This window comes from Pleurodeles waltl, chromosome 7, assembly GCF_031143425.1.
Source record: "Pleurodeles waltl isolate 20211129_DDA chromosome 7, aPleWal1.hap1.20221129, whole genome shotgun sequence".
Classification (NCBI taxonomy): Eukaryota; Metazoa; Chordata; class Amphibia; order Caudata; family Salamandridae; genus Pleurodeles; species Pleurodeles waltl.
This window is the reverse complement of record NC_090446.1, coordinates 877,146,440-877,168,827: the sequence shown is the minus strand read 5'-3', so window position 1 is coordinate 877,168,827 and position 22,388 is coordinate 877,146,440.

The following is a 22,388-nucleotide window of genomic DNA, read 5'->3' as shown; positions in this document are numbered from 1 at the left end:
CTTTCACATTTGTGCTGAAACAGAATCTTTTCTTCAAAATAACCGATCGTATTTATCTCCTGACCCCCAAATGCAACTGTCCTAATATCTGGTGGAAACAATGTGATGCTCTTCCACCTAGAATAGAAGTAATTCTCAGAAATGATCGTACTGGGCGACCATGAGTCCACTGTGACTCTCATGACATTGGCTCCAATTGTCACTTCACAGACAGGACCTTTGTTACCATGTGACTTACCACCTTCCACCTCATGAGGTGATGATAACATGTTAATCGATAATACACATTTTGTTTCAAGATTCAAATCATCAGCCTCATTTGCCAAATCAAAGTGATTCCCACCTCTTGAATACTGCGAATCAAGTAACATGACTTTAGCTGTGTTCTTACAAACATGTGCAAAATGTCCAATTCTTTTTCATTTTGCACATGCCTTGCCTATTGCAGGAAATTTTTTAGCATTTGCCAGATGTGATTTAGAGCCACACCTAACACAAGTTGTAATCGCATTACCCCTCTTCAGTTCACCTAAGTCATTCTTTGAGGGTTTGTGCCTAAGCGTCCCTACAGTCACATTATTTGTCTGAGCCATTTTTGTTTTACTTAACCCTCTGGAGGCCATAACAGAAAGTTCAATCCCTCCTGCAATCTCTAACGTGGGATTTCTGCAATACAAAATCTTCTCCTGAATTCTGTTTTCAATACAATTAACAGCTAGCTGGTCTCTTAAATATTTGTCTAAAGGACCTTCAAACTCACATGTGGAAGCCAAGATTCTTAACTCTGCTAGGTAATTATCAATAGTATCATGTTGAATCTGCTTCCTTGTGAAAAACGTATGCCTCTCCACAATGACACTGAGGTCATCTTTGAAATGACTTTTGAGCCTTTTTACTGCTTCTGTAAATACATCCCACTGTGTAGAAGAAGAAGGAGAAAATAACTGTGGTTGATGATCAAAAATCCTTTGACCCTACGGACCCATAAAATTATACAAAATTGCTTTCTTTCAATAGCTACTAAATAACTTTCAAGGGTTTTGAACCAATGCAGCCACTTCAACCTAGGCGCACCAGGTTCTGCAAGAAAAGATAAAGGAAGATTAACTGTTTGCATGTTTACATATACCTTTGACCCAATATGCAATAAATATAAATTTCCACCTCAGTAAAATATTTTAAATTTTAAATGTGATGTGATAAGCAGATAGCAGCGTGCCTGTCGCTATACAAGTTGACCACCAGTAAATGTTACTAACTGTATACAACAACAGGCATGGGAAGCGTGCCTATCATTGAAAATGTAAGTCAATGTTCGCAGCAAAGGCAAAAAGTGTGCCTGTTGCAGAAAAACTTAACCACGAGTAGATGTTACCACCTGTATGCAATAGGCATAGAAATCGTGCCTATCGCTGAAAATGTAACTCAACGTTCACAGGACAAACAAATAGGCATAGAAAGTGTTGCTATTGCTGAAAATGTATCTCCATGTTCATGGCACAGGCAAAAAGCATGCCTGGCGCTGTAAAGCTTGACCACAGTTAAATATAAACAACTGTATGCAATAGGCATAAAAAGTGTGCCTATCGCTGAAAATATAATTCCATGTTGGCAGCACTGGTAAAAAAGCATACCTGTAGCTGTAACTCTTGAAACTCCTGGTTCCAAAATGGCCGACCATGTCATATGACGTAATTTTTAATGCTCGTGGGGCTTGAAATTTGTAGGCATGTGCAGATCGCAGCACCACAATGACAGAACTCCGGTAGATTACACTTGTCTTGTAGGCATGCGCAGACTAAAGCAACATAATGGCATAGAGAAGCCCCCCTTCACAGCATCGAAAATGGCAACTGACAAGCTCCCACACCAATCACCTTACCACACCAGCAGCAAGACGAAGGAAAATTCGGCATATGAGGACTCCAAGTCAGCCGGACAAATATCTTAAAAGCATAGGTTCGAAAACCGATGCTGACAAACTTGTGACCACGTTATGTTGTGTCATCCAACATCAAGAAACACTACTCGGAGTAAAATATATCCAAGAAGTTTTATTCTCCACAGTAACAGTCAGCACGGTGTCCTCACAACCGTCCTAAGCCACGACCGTCAGCCTACTGTCCTCGCCTCGAACGCTGCAAGTCACCAGTACTCCTGAAAACAAACATTCCACAGTCTAGACCTTTACACATAGTACTTGGGGCCATATGTACGAACACATTTTCCCATTGACACAGAATGGGAAAAACCCTTTGCTACATCTGGCCCTTGGTTACATACATATACATAACACCAATCTGCCTCCCCATCGATTAAAATGTGCTTTTCCCTACACACCACAATCTCTCTTGAAGTATGAAGGTTCTGTTCCCTATACGTCTTCTGGGCTACTGAGTATGTAAGTTTGCCGTTTAAATTCCAGCTTCCACAGCAATGCAATTTTTTCTATGTATTTTCTGGTCACCTGAATGGTATCTTGCATGTTCAATGATGAGTGTCAGCAAATTTGGGGTGATGAAAGGGCAAGCTTTGAGAGTATTCTTTTTCCAAATGCTCCCACTTCACTGGCTCAAGGTTACTTTTATTTATGCTGTTTGTATTCACTTAACTTTACCTCCGTATTCAAAAGGCATGGAGGCGCTAATTTCGTACCAGAATAATAGTGAAGTATTCAACATGTTTTTTTTTTTTTTTCTGGTATTACGTTAGGACCTTAGCAAGCTGAATAAAATCACATGATTTTAAGGAAATATCTCAAATCAATTTTTTTCAAAGTAGCTTTTAACTGAACTTCATGCCCTAAGTGCGGTCACGATTGAAAAACATAGAACTGATGAAAGGTCGCCATCTACCTTTTTTTTGCACACGGCTGGTTTGTGAGCTGGGCTTAATCTGTGATAGGGGTGATGCACTAATTTATAAAGCAGTCAAATTGCAAATTTGCAATATGTCACTGTGACTCATTATGCATCAGGCAGGGGCTTTGAGCGACCCCCAGCGTTGGGCTACAAATGAAGAGATAGAGGCACGCATCCCTATATTTTCATTCCCTGCTCTATGACATTTTTTAAGTAGCCTTTGTCCGACTGTTTTTAGAAATAAAAGTTGTCTTGGGGGAATGACATCAAGCGGAGATTCCAGAGTGCCGTTGTACCAATTGACAAGGTGAAAACATGCCAGGGCGACAGCTTCCAGTGTATGTTACATATAGTTTACGGTGACAAGGTGTCTTGGATTTGCCGGACAGTCCCGATTTTTCACCACGTGTCCTGGCAGATTTCGGGAAATGTAGCTCATGCCCCGGTTTTCAGAAAGGTTCGACTGAAACTGGTGGGAGGTGCATTTTTACATTTTCCAAAGCAGGGATAGTTAGCAGCTGGAAGCAAATTAGTTAAAAGGCATGATACTGGCTTCATACATTGCATTTTATTTATCTTCTTAGTGCCCCTGCTGTTCTATGCTGATGAGCGCTGTCTTTCCGTGCGCTCGGTTGAAGCAAAATTGTAGTCCTTCTATTTTTGTGAAATGTCCCGGTTTTTGGCTTTAAAATTCTGGCCTCCCTAATAGACTTACATAAACTTAATTGCGATTAAGGGGGCAGGAAACAGATCTAACGACGTCATTACCCTTTGTACGTTGTGACAGGCTCTAAGCCGCTGGTTTTGAACATTGGTGGACTTGTGACCATTAAGGAGTTAAGTGCACTTGCACCTGAATTCCTACCTTAACTGACTAGTCACATCTGCTCCCGCTTAATGAATTCTGTTTTACCTATTAAGCGTTCTGTGCTGTGAAGATGACACGTAAGGCTCTATAATGTTACCTAATAATAACCTGTGTACGGGGTAGGAGGAAGGTGAAGCATGTACCACATGGCCAAGAAAACGTTAGCAGCGGTGCCTCTCTCTGCTTCTGAGTTAATTTCTGTTTGTGCATCATTTTTGTTTTAAACCGTGTGTTTGTTTAACATTTGGAAAGCAGCCATGTAAATAAACGACATAAACAAATTATATATCAGTGCTCATTTCGTTTCCAACCTGCATCCTGACGACGTTCACAGCACTAAGCCCCCCGGGGGAGTTCGTATTGCTGGTAGCGCTCCTCTCGTCCCCTTGTGCTGTGCTGTCAGCACATTTTACCGCACACAAATAAAACATGGAATGCTGACTGTGTCTCAGTGTTCAACGTGTGTACAAGCTATGAAAGATGTGCACGGAGTCGGGTAGCTCGAGGGGTTTGCTGGAGTTCGGGCTCCCCATCTGGCTTGTAGGTCTCAGGTTAAAACCTAGGCCAACTTTAAAACAAGCAGAATTCACATCCATCTCGCGGTTATTCATTGGCCACTGGGGTGGGGGAGGAGGGGGTGGTGTTAAATGTACTTCGCTTCTGCAAACCAAGTGATCTCTGCTTCGATAAACAAAGCAATGTGTTCGGTGGTTTGCGGTCGGCCCGGACAAATAAAAAGAAAATGGCCGCATTTTGGATCGCGACACTTTGCAAACCATTACTTGGTTAGTACTCGGGGCTGAGTTGAAACAAAATGTGAAATAAAACAATAACTCTTTCACCAGCCCTGTATCCGAACTCGGTCTCAGCCTTTTTTTAAAATGTCTTAACCGTCAACATTTGGACTCAACTATTTGTTCAACCATCAGAAATGGAATCAGATTGGGTATTTTGTACCATGAAGGATGAGAGGCACATGCTGTACTTGTGTTTCTGGTCCACACACTTGCAGCAATGTCTCTTTCTGACATCAACTTTTAAGGATACATGTTTAGTGCATACATGCAGTTGACTGTTCCCGATAGTCCAGTGAATGTGATAGCGCGTCTGAGCCTTGATAAGTAAACTTACAAGGAGACATATTGGTAACAATCTAATATCATCTCTGTTAATCTCATTGGCAATCAATCTCATTAATAATTCTTCAGATCTTCAATTAGAACACAATTAATCAATGCATAGAGAATATTATTCAGCATTTAGGCACATCATTAATATGAAGCAATTTAGCAAAGTCCCATTAATACATGATTCAACAAAGCAAGAACTCAGTCATTTGTCGATTTGCACTGGATAATTGTGAACACCTTAACTAACCTCAAATTAGCATTGGCATGTTGGCTTCATGCAAAACATTTTAGCAAACACAAATTTGGAAACCATCTAACTATGGCCTCTGTCAAAATAGCAGTTGGTACCTAGAAAGGAAAGGCAAACAGACAATTACAAATTTCCATCAGATAGTTACTAGTCCAACAGATCAGCAAACAGCTTCAGTCTTCGTCCTCAGGACATCAGTCGATTCGCCATCAGCAGAGATAGGACGGGGCAAAGTCTTAATATAGCATAGCTAAGGAATAGGACTCTTTACTCATATGGAGGAGAAGTAAGTATAAGTAAGAATGGATAGGGGATGGTTTAAAGTATCAGGAAGAATAAACGGCAAAGTCTCAAAAGAATGGCCTAATCACTCCTTGGGTCTTGTTGTTAAATCAAAACTACCTAATTAGCCCATAATTCCTCATTGGATAATAATTGGTGCATCTTTATCTCTGTCCAATAATTCTTCATGCACTTTGCCAGAATTTTCCACAAACCACCGTTCTCATGTCGCTGAATGGTCCATGCTATTGACGTCTTCATCGGTTGGAATGTCAGGTAAGAAAAGTTACACTTTGCGCTCCAATCAGTGTCCCCATTGTTTTCTCGTACTCCAGGCAGCCTTGCACCTGTTGCGAATTACACTGCTGTATTCAGCAAGAATGTCTCCTTGAGCAAGTCGGTTCTCATCAGAAAGAATTTACCACGGCTACACACACATCTAACTTCTGGAAAAGTACAGCTTCGTGTCCTTCAGGAAAACAGCACATTACACGTTTAGAAAATGCAGTTTAATACGAGACCAGGCAACTAGGCCCAGACCCTAGCTAAGCTAAGGCCTTATAATATAATAAGCAACTTCTAATACATAACTCTAATTATGATATGCTAATACAAATTCAAAACATTAGTACATAATTAATTCAGAATTAACAAGCTTTCATTAGTCTTCGTATACATTGGTAGCCACTCCCCGTGGGCACATTTCAAACTCGTGCATTATTTCTATGTTAACACATTTTCTATGCAGCTTCACTATACAATATATTGCATGCTTTTCATGTTAATATTGCTTTTGAAAAACACACTCCAACAAAGGTTAGAGGTGGTATAGAGATAAGCACCAGCACTGACACATGTCATGGCACAAAAGAAGAAATGGAACAATACTAAACACATCACGGTCTCGATGTCTTCAGTTTTAATAAAGGAACACAGCTTGCACGAGCTGTACCAGCCATTGAAAGGCACTGTATTGTTGGAAATTGTCTTGATTTGCTGATAAACCGTCCATCTCCACACTACCTGAATGAAGCATGACAGCTGCAAATAGCTGTGTGCTACAAAATCAATAATGCACTCCAATTGTTGTGCAAGCATTTATTGATTGCACTGATCAGCCTTGGATGTACAGAGTAGGTTAGGGATTAGGCCTGGACTTCTTACTGCTGACATAGCCTTACATCTCAATTGATGTGGGCAGTCATGGCCACTCCCTCAACTGGCAAAAGATCCATTGATTGCAAAAGTTAAAACCAAGAAGTGGCTGGCTATGTCCTCTCTCTAATTAGTGTGAGTAGGTGGTATATCCTACATTCGCTAAATTTGCTGTTGCATCTAAAGTGGCCCTTCTCTATTATGGGAAGCTTTGATAAAAGGGGAATATTAGCTGCAATCAAAATGGTGTGTAGTTGGAATAATGTGCTGGGTGGCCACAGGTCGTGTTGGATTCAAGTCACATACTATATGTCTCCTGACATGATAGTCCTTGACTGCATTATCACAAACTATGGGCTCATAGTTCCTTCTAAATGGGATATCATACGAGGGGTTCTAATGACCCCGCCTCTCTATCGTTAAACTGTGTTTACATGCACATCTATTCTCAACACTATGGTACCAGAATATTGTAGTCAGAATATTGTCTAAAATAAATATTGTGCCCTAAATATAATTTACCAAAATATCACCCCATTGACATTAATGCACCAATGGTACAATATTTTATAAACGATATTTAGGACATGATATTTATGTCAGACAATATTTCTGTATTCTCTATCCTGACATAAAACCAAATGAACAAATGCTCTTATCTGATGCTCACTGGGAGATCTCTGAAAAGGGCTATGTCATTCATAGCAGTCATACAAATGGTAAACCCAGGTGTGCACCATAGGGTGTAAAGAACAAAGCTGCAATAGGCAAGAGTAGAAGGTGTATCCTATATAGTGTGTCTTGAGTATCTTATGAAAGTTAAAACGCACAAGGAATGCAGTTGAAAAATTTAGTTTAATGCTTTTTGGATGGAAAATATTTAGACTATTTCTGATCCTACTTCAAATTTTAAACATTATAATTGCATGATTTATATAGAAATATAATATTTGTTAAACTTAGGATCCTTGATCTGAACATTTTTAGATCAGTGTATGAACTTTAAAGACAACCCTTATGCTTAATGGGAGCCAGTTGTGTTAAAACATGATAGGTGGATGTGCCTCGAGGTACGGCTCATGCAACTGTGCTCTGGATTACTTCAACATGAAGGATCACTTTCTTAGTGAGACCCATATACAAAATATTTCTTTGGTCAACCCGTAATCTGGATTCTTGCCTAACCCTTGGATCATTTCCAGTTGTTTGCATTGGAGTAAGATCTCCCTTCCTTTGGTAAATGGTAACAAGGTTTTGGTTAACACAAAATAATGTTAATGCAGGTGGTCTGAAGGTTGTGTAGAATGGTAGACTCTGCAGTATATATCAGTATTTGCTCTTAATATCATTGGCTCATTTCCACATCACTGATCTAACTCACAAAGGTTTAGAGAGTGCTGAACAACATTCCAGGAATTAATTAATTGGAAGAGTGCAGTTTCAGTTCCCAGAATAGCAGAATGGATTATTTCCTTCTCAGGCCCCAGCAGATAGAGAGCTCCAAAGATAATGGGTATTTACAGCAAAAGACCTGCCACCTGATCATGTTCTGCTCATGTTGGTAATATTTAGGAGGAATTTCTAGTGACTGTGTAGTCTTCTGGGTGGAATGTAGCTTCCATCTTTTTTCAGCTGGTCCGGTGCACCACAGCAGATGCTTTTTGTGTGTGTTAGTGGCAATTCCTTAATTTATTTCTGTTACAGCAAAAAATTGAGTTTGAGAAGAATGAGTATAAAATGGATCAATCTCGACAAAGATGTAAGTAATCTGGCTGCTGAATTTTGGAGAGTTTGAAATGTCATGAAGTTTTTATCAAGGTTCTCAACAACAAAACAGCATTATTATGAAGGATATGAGGCTGTGAATGTCTGTCAAGTTTTCCTTCCTAATTGTCTAAAGATAGCACAGCTCCTCCCAGTAGCCATGATGCCACATTACACTTGATAGACACAGGTGAAATATGTCAAGTGTCTCCATAAGGGAGTTCCAGTTAGGAGGAGCAAGCCACAACGGGCGTAAAATTCCTTGGCAATCCTTTGTCTATTGATTTCAGATAAAGAATATGCAGACATAAATTATAACGCAATGAGAATGCGCTCTCCTTAACATCAGCATAGAGGAAATGTGCGAGACAAAGACATCTAGTAGAAGATTTAAAACAAATTCAGGCTACTAAGAGTAAAAACGATGAACAAAAACAGAAGCAAAGCAATGATGAATACATCGAAAAGTTTAGGAGTTAATGTGTTGCAACACATCCTTCATTCTGTAGTGTCTCTTTCATTTGTTCTTCTAACAGGAATCACAAGAAAAGACACAACTTTATCTTGGATTCAGAACTTCTCAGAAATATCTGGACTGACTACCATTTTTGAAAGGGCAATTGAAAAGTGTTACTCACACTTCTCTTTCCTAACACATGGCATCAACTAAGTATGTCAAGAAGAAGCCAGAGACTGGCATCTTTCACTTGATGCAGAACACCCCAGTCCTGCTGCAATCCTTTCTGTTCAACACCACTCAAAGTTAATGGAGCACCCCTTTGGATGGTCACAACTGCAGAAACACTGGAGTGGTCTTAGATGTAAGGATAACCATCCAAAAGTCTAGTGTGCCATCTTTCAACTGACTGCATGATGAGCATCTAGTGAGAATCTTCCTCTGAAGGTTCACTGTCTCTGGCAAATTCTCAGCATTAGGAAGTAACAATTACTATAATACCTTTTTTGAGCTAATAACAGCTTTAGTCATCATATTATTGAAAAAAATATGTTCTTCCAAAATATTTGACATAGCAGTTGTAAGTGCAGAACATGGCGCTGAATTGTTTGTCCATTAACCCCCAGAAGTCGAATATCACTCCTTTAATCTTGACCTTGTAAGGGAATGGTATTCAAGAACTATCTATGGAATGCTTTCATATTGAGAGCTGATCATATTCCATTTATTGTGAGAGGCCAATAGAAGGGATTATGTGTTTGATTATTTCAACCTCAAATGCAAATACATGAAGACAGAATAGACCACCAGTACAAAATTCTGCTTTCAAATTTTGCAAACTATCAAGCAGCCCAAACTAATTCAAACATTCTGGTTGGGTAATATAGGTGTCATAACCTTGATTACATGACCAATATTCATTAATATGGCAACAGGAAGAAAGCAGAGAAACACCAGTCCAATACATTTAAAAGATATGATGAAACAGTTGTGGTGATCACTTCGTAGGAGCAACACCGGATGGGTCTGTGTCAGCAATTTAGAGTAATCTTCTGTGTTTATGATCATCATTGTTCTTACAAGTAGAAGGAGAAAGAGAGGAGGGAAAAATGCTATTTTACGTGTTGCTACTCTTACCCTCAGTTGGAGGCTGAGTGTTAGTAGAGATAAATACACACATACCACTAGCAATAATTCCCCCAAGCCAATGTTAGATCCAGTCAAGGTCTCAAAACATCAGCCCCTGGCTCCACCTTTGGTAGCTTGGCAATGAGCAGGCAGGCTTAACTTAGGAGACAGGCATTTAAATACACCAATACAGTGAATAAGTAAGACACAAAACACAATTAAAATCCCACATCAATGTATAAAAAAGTAAATATTTTTATCTTTAAGATGGCACCAAAACAACACAAATCCGATATAGGGAACCAGAAGTATGTTTTTTTGTTTTTTTAAATGATCAAACAAAAAAAGTGTTTTCTAGTGCTTACAAATCAATAGCACCACCTGGGGACATCTGGTTGCGCTTGACCGGGGCAAAACAAAACACAAATCCGATATAGGGAACCAGAAGTATGTTTTTTTTTAGTTTTTTTATTAAACCTGAGATACTTTTGAGCAGAGATACACCAATGATAAAGTTCATGTTCACTGGCTTGATAAATATTTTAATGGTCTTGAGGATAATCCCTTAGATTAGAAAGATCTAGAGTGCACCTCACGAAGATAAGAGATGCGCACATCACAGGGCTCATAGTATAATGCTGCACCACCATCTGGCACTGGATTGACAGGGGCAGTGCTAAAAAGTAGTATAGAGGGTGTGAGAAAGTCATTTTAGCATGTTCACCCCACTTTTTCTGACTGATACTGGTAGTAACTGACCCTGACTGTGCCATGGGCTCTGCTAATCAGTCCCAGGGCAAGTGCTCTGAATAAAAGGAATATGGTAAAATAGTATAATAAAAAATGGCCATGACAGACTCCTGTTAGTCCCAAGTACATAATAGAGCAACAGGGGATTCAAATTACCTATAAGTCCCTAGTAAATAATAGAGCAGGGAAGTTTGAGGCCCTGTATTTTTCCTGCACTGGAGTGTTGGTTACTGTCCTGCCTTGCAGCCTGTTTCTAAAAAGTAAAATGAGTGCAAATTCCACTTTGGAATTAAAGATGTTTCCAAAGTGATAATCTACATTACGTTTACAGATAAGGTACCCCTAAAGTCTTCCCTAGGAGCCCCAGGAATGGGGTGCCATGTATCTATAATCTTGTGGGTACACTAGCACATCCAAGAGCTCAAATACAGTAAGAGGTTGTTACGTGCAACGTTCAGACTTATTTGGGTATATTCATTACATCCTTGGATATCAAGTTTTCAATAATCAATGCTTATGTCTCATTTATTATAACCAATGCTTGTTGATTATGCACATTGTACTCCACTTGCTCCAACTGTAACTGCCAAAACACATGCTCTTCACAATATGATCTGTATTGAACATGTGCCGATACACCAATACAGTGAATAAGTAAGACACAAAACACAATTAAAATCCCACATCAATGTATAAAAAAGTAAATATTTTTATCTTTAAGATGGCACCAAAACAACACAAATCCGATATAGGGAACCAGAAGTATGTTTTTTTTTTTTTTTTAAATGATCAAACAAAAAAAGTGTTTTCTAGTGCTTACATATCAATAGCACCACCTGGGGACATCTGGTTGCGCTTGACCAGGGCAAAGTCAAAGTTTGAGGTTGACCGCGATGGAGCACTGCTCGGATACACTGAACGGGAGGCTGTGCTCAAAATGTTACCTTTGCACTTGGACACTTTTCTAGAGCTTTTCTCTCCTGACGTCGTGCGGTCCTCCGCAGACAGCCAATTTTGGTGCAACGTCCTTGGACTGCTTTTCCTCAAGGCCCTGGTCAAATTCCAGAAGTCTGGAGCTCCAGAGCCTTCAGTGGGATGAACCTGAAATCCTGGTCAGGTCGCAGTTGAGGGTAGTCAGCTTGACTCACGACAGTGAGTCGGTCCACTTATGGAGCTTTTTCCAAAATCTGCTCCATACTTCTCCAAACTTCTGGAACTTCTTCCCGTAGTTCCTCTTGAGTGTTCAAAGTGTCCAAAACTCATATTTAATGGTGTAGAAGCTCTGAGTATCTCTGCTCAAAAGTATCTCAGGTTTAATAAACATAAAACAAAGACCAAACTATTAAAATGTTGACATGTTTCTCTGTGCATAATTTGCAGATTCTTAAGTACAACAAACACATAGGGACCAGGGGAGAAAGTATTACTTTGCAGATTCATACATACAAGACCAGCTTCTTTGCTTTGTTATACTCTTCTGTACCCTTTAAATAAGAACATTTCTTTTACATATTGCATCTTGATTGTCACCCAACTAACTCTATGCTCCACATACGAATATACACAAATATACTCACACCATTTCTCACTTACAAATGCGCTTGCACTCACTCACACTTTCACAGTCAATGACCCTCATTCACAACTACTGGTGTACCGGGAATCTGACTTGAACTCCTGGGTGTTAGACCTGGCTCTTTTTACAGGGCCATCCTCAACATTTTTGCCTTCCTCCTCCTATTTTTTCTGACCTCTTTTGTTGGCTTGAGGACTCTGAGCACTTTATCACTACTGATCTGTGCTAAATTGCATGTGCTCTCCCTTCTAAATTTGGTATGATTGGTTTCCACCTAATTGCCACATTTAATTTACCTGTAAGACCCTTGTACAGCGGTACCCTATACCCAGGGCTTGTAAATTAAATGTTACTAGTGGGCCTGCAACACAGCTTGCTCCAACCACAGAGGTAGCCTTTCAAACCCGTCTCAGGCCTTCTACAGCAGGACCTTCATGCACAGTTGACTGTCACAGGGATATGGCATCTAAATTTACTTGCCAGGCCGAAACTCCCCTTTTACTACATATGAGTCACCCCTAAGGTAGGCCCTAGCTAGCAATATGGGCAGGGTGCTGTGTGGGTAAAAGGCAGGCCTGGTTGTGTAGCCTGTCTTGGTAGAGATAAACAGCCTATGTGGTTTCTCACTACAGTGATAGCTGCCTTTCTCATAGGACCGCATTGGAAATGCCCTAACATATGTGTAAGTAGTATTGTCTGATCTATGAGGGTGGAGTAGTGTTAGACCTGGCATCCTGGGTGTGGTTGCCCATGTCTTTTTGCCTCTGCTTCCTGTATTTTTGACTGTGTGCTGGACTTAATTTTTGCTGGTTTTGGTACTCTGAGCACATTACCACTGCTGACCAGTGCTAAAGTGCAAGTGCTTTCTGTGTAAACTGTATGTGTAAATGACTTTTCCCTGATTGGCGTATTTGATTTTCTAGTAAGTCTCTAGTAAAGTGCACTAGAGGTGCCCAGGGCCTGTAAATCAAATGCTACTAGTGGGCCTGCAGCACTGATTGTGCCACCCATATGGGTAGCCCTGTAAACATGGCTCAAACCTGCCACTGCAGTGTCTGTGTGTAGTTTTAAACTGCCAATTCAACCTGCCAAGTGTAACCACTTGCAGGTCCAAACCTTCCCTTTCACTGCATGTAAGGCATCCTTAAAATATGCCCTTAGCTAGCCCCAATGGCAAGGTGCACTGTATCTAAAAGGTAGGACATGTACTGTGTGTTTTACATGTCCCAATGAAGAAATACTGCCAAATTTGTTTTTCCCTATTGCAAGACCTATCTCTCCCATAAGTTAACATAGGCACTGTCTTTAAATATCTTTTTAGTGCAGTTTCCCATTGGGAGCATTTAGCGATATGGAGTTTGGGGTCTATAAACTCACAATTTAGGAAGACATCTTTTGGTCATGTTGGTTTTTAAATTGTCAGTTTGAAAATGCCACTTTTAGAAAGTGGGCATTTTCGTGCTTAACCATTCTGTGCCTCTGCCTGCCTGTGAAATCCACATCTGGGTCAGACTGACAGTTGGGCTGTTTGTGAATTCCGTCTAGACAATGACACAAAGAGAGCTGAGGAGTGGCTTGCATATTCTGATGAGCCACCTGGGCTAGAGTGGGGAGGGATGAGCTGACACCTGCACCTGAAAGGGCTGTGTCTGTCCTCACAGAATGCAGTCTCCAACCCACTGGTGTGTGTCTGGGGCCAGGCCTAGGAAAGGCAGGATCTTGTCAACAACATCGACTTTCCTTTTAAGTTTGCCTGCTTCAAGGGCAGAAATGGGTATAAGTAGTGGACCCAAAGCCCCAGACCTTTAGAACATTTCTGGATCAAGAGGATCATCTGCCAAAGAGAAGAACTGAAGAGCTGGAGGAGGAGTGCTACTCCTTTGCTGTGTGTACCTTGCTGGGTTGGCCTGCAGTTACTGCTTCTGCCTTAAAGAGGACAAAGACTGGACTTTGTTGTGTATCTTGCTTGTGAAGTTTCTCCAAGGGCTTCGACTGAGCTTGCCTCCAGTTAAGAAGTTTCAGGGACAGCAAAGACTTCACCTACCAGCCTTAGGGTTCACTTGCTGTGGACCCTAACTCTCCAGGTGGTGCCTATTCCAGTTTCTGGGTCCTTGGGAGTGAAAGCTTGTTAAAAACCAAGAACAACCAAGTGCACCAATATCAGAAGACTCCCAGACTGATGCGGCTGCCTGATCCCGCAGCACCTCCTGTACCCAAAGGCGTGACCCTAGCTGGAGTGCGACGATCCCGACTGACATCTCAGACCTGACACCTCTGCAGCCGTGCTGACGTCCCATGACCTGGTAAGTCTGAGTGCTGTGTCACCCACTTTCGTGTCACCCAACTCTGCTGCAGCGCCTGTAACCCCATAGTGTGACCATGACCATGTGAGGTCACCCCACTGCGTCCTGACCTGCCGGACATCAATTCTGCTGAAGGGTAAGATACCAGTGCTTCACACCGTCACCGCCTCATCTCCACTGTTCCGTAGCAAGGACCCAAAGGCTTTGCTCTGACGCCTCCATTCCAGTGCACCGCAGCACCGGTACCGATGCCTCACGGGATCCAGCGACACCTCGCTTCCCTGACTTCGTGACCAGCCCCACTGGCATTGGATTGTTCGGAAGGACTCCATCATGATACCATGATAACATCAAATTGAAGCATTTGTGTTTCCTAGCACTATATTGCATGTTAATCTTTGAAAATTCATAACTTTTCTTGTGTAGGTTGGATTTTTGTTGTTCTTGTCTTGTTTTACTCAGAAAAATATTGTCTATTGTTCTAAACCAGTGTTGAGTAGTTTTGTGGTGTGGTGTTACTGTGTGTGTTGGTACAAAGACATTACACATTGCTTCTGAGATAAGCCTGACTGCTTCTGCCAAGCTACCAACTAGAGTGAGGGTTCCTGCTTGGACAGAGCGCAAACTGACTGCCTACCAGAGACCCCATTTCTAACAGTAGGCATGTTTGGTATGTTGTAAAGGTAGTGAGAAATACTGTTTACTGGTGTAGGTGGATTTTTAATTACCATTGTAGGAATGCCATTTTTTTTAGAAAGTGGACATTTCACTGTGCCTGTGAATCTGATATTTGCAGCTTACCTCCAATCCACGTCTGGGGCAGAGTGACAGCTGGCCTTTAGGCATACCTTTCAGACAGCCTATACACAGGAAGAGTGGCAGTGTCACAAGACTGCATCTGCATATTGGGTGGTCTTTCTGGGCTGGGAGAGAGAGAGGCAGGACACACCTGCATTTATAAAGGCTGTGCCCTGGCCTCACACAAAGGGTTTGTTTACCCTCCTCTGATGTCTGAAGCTATTGCTGGAAGAGAAAGGGGACACTCTTGGAACCGATTAGTACTTCTCCCTCTTTTGTGGAAGCTACACAAAATGAGTATAAGTACAGGGGGTGGGATTTCCCCCACATTTTAGGCACTAAAGGACTATAAGACTGGACACTGGATGCTACTGGAACGACTTGCCAGGAACCATCTTGGGACTGCTGCTGTTGTGCTTACCTGTGAACTGCTAGGTCATGAGAGGGACTGCCTGTGAATCCTTGTGCTGGCTTGCTTGCTGAGGTCCTGCAGTCTTGTGCCCCCATTGCTGTTTCCAGGGACTGGTTGGTGTGCCCATTTTCTCCCTATTTGGATTACTTGCAAGGGAGAGCGCTCTGCATTCTCCCTTTTAAGTGCATGAAGAGCAATGTATTATAGTTTTAACCCAAGCTTGTGGAGAGTGCTATATTTTGTTTGTTCTAATGCATGTCAAGAGCGCTTCACTTCATCCCCCTCAGTGCAAGGAAGTGCCCGTGTACCCGGTATAGGTCCCCCGAGGTGAAAGGGGTCACAAGGAGCGGAGGAGCAAGCGCAGACAAACATGCTTCCAGCTTTGTCCCCAGGGCACAAACAGGAACTGCTTCCTGAGAAATCACTGCAGCGACCTGGGTGACTCCAGAAGGGCTGTCGTGCAGTCGAGAGCCATCAGGTATAAGGACGACGGTTAGTCGTGCCTGAGGGAGACGAGGGTCTGACTCTGGGCCGGATGGGGTCCTATGTCAGGAGGCTCACTCCACCCCACGTGCTTCTACTGGAGGCATGTGGTCTCCAACGATGGAGGGAGACGGCTGGTGGAACGGGAGGAGAACGTCGACGGAGGTCCCGTGCCAGCCCAGTCACCTTTACCGACCCTCCCCCAGTGATAATCCCCTTCTTGCTGGTGGCATTGGTATTGGGCTGGGGTGGCAACCCTCAACAAAGGTCCCCGGCCCTGCCATCATTATTTCTGGGTGTTCCCCACTCAGAGTGTAGGAGCTCCTGAATTTCACATATGAGGCCGGGGTTTACTGCCCTTGGTATAATATAAGTGCAGGTGCATTCATGATAATGTCTTAGCATCTTTGGTGATATGTTAGTCCTGACATGTGCATTTTTGTTGGTAATGACAACCTGACTACTGCTTGTGTTGCAGAATAAACAGTAATCTATATGTTTAGCTGACTACTGTTTATTGTTGCGGATTACTAGTAACCTGTGTGATGTTCTGACAACTGCTTGTTTAGCAGGGTATTGCTAATACATGTTGATTTTGGTCTAATTATGTTTTATGCAATACAGTGTATTTTTATATAACTGGATGTTGTGTTTCTTTTGTGGTGTATTTATTGCGTCAAATGTGTTGAGTGTGTTGTGCAATCGCTTTGCACATTGTCTCTGGGATAGGACTGACTGCTCATGCCAAGCTACCAAGGGGATGAGCAGGGGTTATCTTGTGTGTCTAACTCCCTCGCCCTGACTAAAGTGGTGGGTTCTGCTTGGCTTAGATGCATAACCCAGCCAACCAGAAACCCCATGTTCTACTTTAATTGTGCAGTCTCTGGACCCTGGGGCAATGGCACCTTTTGCACTATTTATAGAACTGGGTTGGTGTGGAGAGCAAAAAACCGATGAATTAAACCCAGATCTTTGTGACTGATGGTGAATGTTTCCATTGATCAGTATTCTGTCCATAATCAGTTCTTTTTGCACCATTTATGGAGGCACCCTGGACTCACTACCACTCCCTCTCACAATCTCCCTTTCACTCACTCAATCTAACTCACTCACACTGCTTTACTCACTTCCTCACCCTCTTTTTCACTTATTCATACTCAGTCTCTCTCAGCCACTGATTCTCACCTTTTCACTCCCATTTACACTCTCAAACACACTAAACTAACAGAAACTCACTCAATTGCATTCACTCTCTTCCATTCACAAACACGCTTTCACTAACACATGCACTGAATTATTTTTTTACTTACCTTTCTTCTTTTGCTGCCATTCAGAGGCTTCATTGAATCAGCAGAGCAGGAATCTGACACTGACATCCGAACTGGCAAGCTATGATTTATAAATTGGAGCAAGACAGAGCAGCAAGGCCAGGTTTAAGAGGAAAACCCACCTCAAACCCCTCTTTCAGCTTCTTGATAGGGCTGGAAATAGACTTGTCAGAAGATGAGATAGTGCTTGTGGTTCTACTTATGTGCTCTCTGTGGCATTTCATTGACCTTCGGGATACACTGATGTGAGCCCTGACAGCCCCATTTTAGCAGATACACTGTGGTGCCTGAGGCTTGTGCAGTAGATTTGCTAATTAAAAAGGATTGTATCGGTGCTAGAGGATCGTTGTTGAACTCCATCCCTCACATGCACAATTCTGGAGTTTATTTACAGAGTACTGTTTTTAAAAAGAGCACTCTGTAGCTAGATTGTTGTTCATCCCATCAGGCCCCTCTACTCCTGTCATCAAGAGCCTGGAGGAAATTCCAAGAGGGCTGACCTGCGCACTGCAGAGTTCATGTAAACACAAAAGTTGTGTTTGCATGAACCACCACTAAATACAATTATGACACGTGTGGGCAGAGGTTCGATCGGGCTCATGGGTGGCAGGGATATTCCCAGAAGACCCTGAAGAAGAACCACCCCTGCACTGACTCGTTACCTATCATGCTGCATATCTTCTCTGCTACTAGAAATCGGGAGAGTTTTTCTTCACATTGCTTTCGGCCTAGATCCGAGTTTCAGATGTGTTTAAATCAGCAACCTCCTACAAAGAGCCATATAATTGTTATCACCTTTAATTTCTGTTCTGGTGGTCCTTAATCACTGAGATGTGGCCATCTGAGCTTCTTCTTTGAAAACTTGAACAGAATACAAAATGTCAGCCATTTATGATATGGAAGTGGGCCATTTCACATCTTTCCCCCCTAGGTGCATTATCTACAGGTGTCACTTCTTGTTATTATTTTTAAATCATGTACCCATGGCTTTGGAGCACGCACAAAGGTTGAACAAAACAAACTGCTCTCACTGTAATTTCGTTTCCTGTTTTCAAAAGAAAGTGCAACATGACCTGCCTGTGACCAACATGGTGACTGCAAAGTTCTTTTGATGTGAAGAATTTTCACTTAGAAAAGTATACCAACTGGCTCTCCCGTTTTGCAGAATCTTTTATGTAGATTCATTATAACACAATACAACCATCCTTACCTCTCCCCAAACACTCGGCCCAAAAAGCTCAGCTTAGCCTTCTGGACCTCTCATTTTTTCAATCATATCAGCCTTGAAATATGGAAATATGGAAAATATTTCAAGGTTATCTCCAAAATGACAGCCCTCAAACCACTTAGTAGAGATTTACCATTGTTATGGATATCTGGATAATGCCACGTTGAAGACCAAATTATGCAGCACGTTCTCTGGCAGTTACATCTGTTCAAGCCACAAAAACATTTTGTGAAATCTTCAAATTATGAGCCAAATGCAAGTAATTCATAATTATTTGTCACACTATGAGGTAAAAGCTGCAGCCGCAAAACTGCCTACACTCACAGGCTCTCTTGGTTGTTTTATCAACAATTTACATCATGTACCATTTATTGTTAAATTAGTGAGCAATTTATTAATGAAAGGTAACCAAAACCCAAACATTCTAATTCCAGCTACTGTCCAGTGTTAGCTGTGGTTTAAAGAAAATAGAAATTTTAAAGTAACTTTCTCAAAAGCAACCTTAAGAAAAATACATAATAGGGCAATGTGTAATGTTTCTTTATTGCTGTTTCAGGATGCTAGGGATATTTACAAACCACGGGACCTTCAATATTGGATCATCTTACATCGTTGCAATCTATGTATCCCCCATTATCTTCATGCATGTGTGTATATATTGACAGGAAACCACAGTTAAACATTAACCACACCATAGCTCAGCCTCTGTCATCTTTTGCCTTTTTTTCCACATGCATCACCAAGCATGCACCTCCCAGAGATAAGACGCGAGTACCATTTTTTTTGTTTTTTTGTTATAAAAGTGTTTTTCGCAATGTGGAGTGCCCAACAGCAAATGCCACCTACTGGGTCCTGCAAAAATGTTAAATAAATATTTACTGGACCACAAGGGTGAGAAAGCAATGCAGGTATGTGTGGGTGCAGTTCTGCTGGAAGTAACCGATGGGGAATGGATGGAGGTATGCAAAAGCGATCTAGAGATGGCTGAAGGACTGCTGCAGCAATATATGACAACTCCTCAGCCCTCTGAAAGTAATATTGAAAATGAAAGTGTTTATTTTACTGTGAGAGGTAGGGGAGCAATGCAAGAGTGGTAGGGGAGGGGATGGGTAAAGGGAAATTAATGAATGGAGAAGGGTGCCTAAGGGGAGGGAAAGCAGCACAAGAAAGTGCAACAAACATATGCACTGTCAGGCAGGCTTAATCCAAAAAGAAAATGTAGTTGCCTAAATATAAGCAATGGAAGGATACAAGTCAACCTATCTAAAGGATGGTAAAGAGGCAATGCTCTTGGGGAGAGACAACTAAAAGGAGAGGAAAGCAAGCCACCGAATGAGAACCAAGTAAATGAGGGTGACAAAAAAAGCAACCAATTATAAATAATGGGCGGGCTCTAAGCCCACTTTAACGCTTTGAGGCTATTGCTAACAGGCAGCTAAAATCTCTGTGATAGTCGAGACCAGCAAATCAAATGGGATTTAGACTTCTAACGTCAGCTATGAGCCACTGACTCACTCTTAATTTATTGCTAGTATTATATGTTAAATAAAAATAGGAACACTTATTTTGTGTATTTATACATTTCAAATCAGTATTTGAAGAAATAAATAAAGAACTGGTGTGGCATAGTTGCCAGTCTTTGGGGAAAAGACAATAGTACCCTGTTGGGAATCCCCAGGACTTTATATGATAGTACCTGGGTTGAAGTAAGTGATAGACTGGTAGAACAATAAGGATCTCACCTAGCAGAGGCCTCTGGCATGGTTTCCCCACATCTTCAACACTTTTTAATTAGGTTGTGGACTATAAATAACTTCATTTTATATAGATGGTTCCCATAAAGAGGAGGTAGAGGAGGTGACATCACCATCCACGTTTCTTTGACAGTTCTTAGTCTCAACTAAGAAATTCAGGGCCAAGGCCATCTTTAGGCACAGGCAAACTGGATCCAGGTCTAGGGAGCTTAGAGTCAGGAGGGCGCACATGGTGCTGACCTAACAAACTGTTTTTAATCATGTTTTTATTCCAGCTCTCCGGCCGCCTGTAAATGCACTCCATTTTGTCCTCCCTCACTTATTTTCCTCGGTTACACCTTCTCACCTTCCTCTCACCCTGTCCCCAAATCAGCCTCTCACTTTCAGTATGGTGTAAGTGAGGGTAACCTTTAGGTGATTTAGGCAAGGTGAAAAAATGCTGTTTACTAGGGGTGGGTGGGCTCCTGAAAGCTCGAGCCAGGCTCAATCTTGAAATCAGGCTCTGGCTCAGCTCTACGTGATGTTGGAAACTCGAGCCCAGAATGAGTTGATCTTTCATGTGGCTTCTGCCTGTGATAACGCGTCCGAACCTTAATAATTTAACTTACAAGGGGACTCGTTTTAGGCCAATGAATCTTTTGACCACGTTTGGGGACTTCCCAGAACGAGATATCCATTTAGCATTTCAATCAATAGATCAATACCCTCATTAATACTCACAATAACTAATCAACCAAAATTCATCAATAGCATTTAAGAAGAATTAAACACCCCATGACCTTTCAGCCATGAATAACCACACAAGTTTAGTAAGATTTAGGATATCTCAGTAGGGCATAGCAAGAAAGCTCTTCCCTCATAAGGAGGAGAAGTAAATATCAGGCCAGGATAGGATGAGGATGGTTTAAAGTATAAGACAAAGTCTCTCAGAAAGGCAAAGTATGGCTTCAGGGGTGGCAAAAGTAATGGCTAGGAATGGCTCGATAATGGCTGATTTCTCCTTGTGCCACGCCATTATATCAAAGTTGTCGAACAAGTCTCTAATTTCCCATTGGGCAATATTTGGTGCATCGTTATCTCTGTCCAATAATCCGTCACATACCTTACTGGAATTTTCACCTAAGACAGTTCTCATGCAGTTGATTGGGTCCTGTGATTGACGTCTTCAACGGGTGGAATGTCAGGTAAGAAAAGTTACACTTGTCGCTCCAGTCAGTAGTTCCATTGTCTTCCCCTAATCCAGGCGACCTTGCACCTGTTGCGAATTACACTGTTGAATTCGGCAAGAATGTCTCCTTGAGCAAGTTGGGTCTCACGAAAAAGAATTTACTACAGCTACACACATATCTCTAGCTTCTGGAAAAGTACAGCTTTGTGTCCTTCAGGAAAGCAGCACATTGAACGTTAGAAAAACACAGTTAATATGAGACTAGGCAGCTAGGCCCAGACCCTTGCTAACTAAGGCCTAGTGAGTAATTTAGCATAACCCAAATACATAACTCTAATTAGAATACGTTAATATAAAACCATACATGAGTACGTTATTGTTAGAAATGGGGTCTTTGGTTGACAGTCAGGTTACCCCCTGTTCAAGCTAGGACCCTCACTCTAGTCAGGGTAAAAGAGAATCACCCTCAGCTAACCCCTGCTTACCCCCTTGGTAGCTTGGCAGAACAGTAGGCTTAACTTCAGAGTGCTAGGTGTAAAGTATTTGTACCAACACACACAGTAACTTAATGAAAACACTACAAAATGACACAACACCAGTTTAGAAAAATAGGAAATATCTATCTAAACAAAACAAGACCAAAACGACAAAAATCCACCATACACAAGTCAAGTTATCAATAAAAATGCAAAA